Source organism: Palaemon carinicauda, chromosome 12 (assembly GCF_036898095.1).
Source record: "Palaemon carinicauda isolate YSFRI2023 chromosome 12, ASM3689809v2, whole genome shotgun sequence".
NCBI classification, from domain to species: domain Eukaryota; kingdom Metazoa; phylum Arthropoda; class Malacostraca; order Decapoda; family Palaemonidae; genus Palaemon; species Palaemon carinicauda.
This window is the reverse complement of record NC_090736.1, coordinates 12,965,373-12,967,872: the sequence shown is the minus strand read 5'-3', so window position 1 is coordinate 12,967,872 and position 2,500 is coordinate 12,965,373. Positions and strand designations below refer to the sequence as shown.

At 29.0% G+C, this 2,500-nt stretch overlaps 1 protein-coding gene across 1 annotated transcript in view; it reads right to left on the bottom strand.

Moving 5' to 3' along the window:
- Positions 1-1,093: 1,093 nt before the first annotated feature.
- Positions 1,094-2,500, bottom strand: part of LOC137651227 (glycerol-3-phosphate phosphatase-like) — a 41,612-nt gene continuing 40,205 nt past the window's right edge. Inside the window, exon 6 of the mRNA XM_068384424.1 lies at positions 1,094-2,500. This exon is cut by the window's right edge and continues 521 nt beyond it. The gene's annotated coding sequence lies outside the window, so the exon portion shown is untranslated.

Here is a 2,500-nt window from a genome sequence, read left to right as displayed (position 1 = left end):
TTTAGATGAAAATTAGTGTTGCCTAGAAGCAACCTCATGGTAATTTAGAGGCCATAATTAGTTACTAATATTTATCTAAATGATTGAATAGCTGCCCTAATTATCATTATATGTTGAAGAGTTTTATGCCTGGAAATTAAAATTTAAAGAAAGAAATAAGTATGGTACTGGTATTCATAAACTTTAAACATCTGCAGCTAGAAACTAGTGTTTTTTACTTCAGTTATTCATAAAATCAAGTTTTTCTCATATTTATACTTGAAATTTTTTATGGTTATTGATATTAGTCATAAATATATACAGACTTTTCTTTGACAACTTGAATATTGTTCATGTCATTTGGAACCAAACCCTTTCTTTCTGTGATGTCGCTCTGGGTAGTCGTCTAGTGAGCATGATTTTTCATCATATTTAGGGAAATACCAAAAAACAAAATGTACCGATATATTTATGTTTAAAGTACATCCATGACAGATTTTGTCTCTTGCACAAATTATAACGCCAATAGGATATTTTTTGAAGGAAACTTTTTTTAATTTTCAATGTATGATATCATAGCATTGTTGTTTTATTATATCATGGTAACACATTATTCAGAATCATATTTAACATTGCCACGAAAGATTAGAGTCAAAATATCAAATACAGTGCTTTTTTTCCCATTTTTTTTTCTGCCTTCAATTTGGCACCCCCTTAACTCTTCTGTGCATAAAAAAAGCTTATAATGTACTGATACACCGTTTTTGAAGGTAAAGTTATGGAATTTTATTGTTCTTAGTTTTTCTCATAGGTTTAAAGAATATTAAAATCATAGGTTAAGATTTACATAAAAAATTTTATAATCTGATAAAATAGTTGATGTAAAAATTGTGTATTCTATTTTTAAATAGTTTTAAATTATCATAAAATGGTAATCTCCATACTTTTTAAATTAGTGTAGAAACATTTTTTTTTTTTTTCCAAGAGATTTGAAAACCAGAGGTCTCGGGGGTAAGGGTATGGGAGGGGAAATTTTTCGGCTGTAGAAGGATGAATAATAAGACGTCTCAGAAAGCCTTGTTTATTCATTTATTTTTTTTTGGGCATATCACTGATTTCTTAAATAGGATTTCTCATAATGGTACCAACTGGCCAACCATGTACAGTATAAGTGAATCTTATAATAAGGAGAGTCGATCAATACTGCCACATTACAAGATGCTAGTCCCTTAACCCTTTTACTCCCAGGCTATTTGGAATTTTCCAACCCTTAACCCCCAGGCATTTTTTTTTTCAAGCACATTTTGCAATATATGTTTTTTAAATTGCTCTAATAGCCTTAATTTTTGTCATAGAGAGGTCAGGTTGCTCTCATTCTTTTGGTAAATGCCTGAAGTTTCTCATAAAGTTATCAAAAATATGCAAAAAAAAAAAAAAAAATGTAAATACCAGTTTTTTGCAAGGACGTACCAGTACGTCCATGGGAGTAAGGGGATGAGTTTTGTGAAACGTACCAGTACGTCCATTGGGGGTAAAAGGGTTAAGATGTCCCTGCAGTGCTTTTTACAACCACAAAAAATAGTGTCATTATTCAGTAGTAATAAATAAGTTGAATATTACACTGTCACTTGAAGATTTCAAGTACCGGAGAGAAATTGAATTTTCATATATAAAACTTTCTACAATCATTAAGAAAAAAAAAAGATTTCTGGTTCATACAATAAATCTTGAGAACAGAAATGAACCAATAAATAATGAATAAAATTCAACTTAATATACATCATGATCAACTGCTCTTCGATACAGAAAACTTAAAACCTAGAAGGATTCCATTTCTATAAGCAATATTGATGACTTTAACAATCATAAATTCCTCAATACAAAAACATCATGAATGTTAGAGAAAAATTCTGCTACAAACAGATTTGAGCATTTCCTCCAAACATGCATCTTGTCATTTCCTTAGAAAACAGAGTACAGTAATACAGTATATTATCAAAGTTTATATGAAAAATAAAATTTGAAAAGCATCACAAGAAAGCATGAAGACAATAAATCGAAATAAGATATGGATGGGGTCAGTACCACAAGAATGATATGATTGAAGTAACTAAATGTTCACTTTCTGCCTTAGAGCATACAAAAAAAAAAAAAAAAAAATTATAAGAATTGGTTTTTAAAAAATATGCATTTTTACTAATTAAAGTACAGTATTTGAGAAATTTGAACCTCTCATGTTTCACCAATATTTAAATCTTGAATTTTTAACTCAAATGAATTTTACTTTTTGTTTTTACATACATGAATATACAAATAAACAAACATTCAGTATGAAAATATATCATCAAACATATATACTGTACAGTACATGTACATTAATGTGTAAAAATAGTCATGCACCATAAAAAATCTCCAACCTACTGGCACCTTCAATATCTCCTTCAGATTTTTCTCAAAACTTCAGTATATCTTACACTTCTTGTAATATTACTCACCCTAACACTGTAGTAATAATTATACA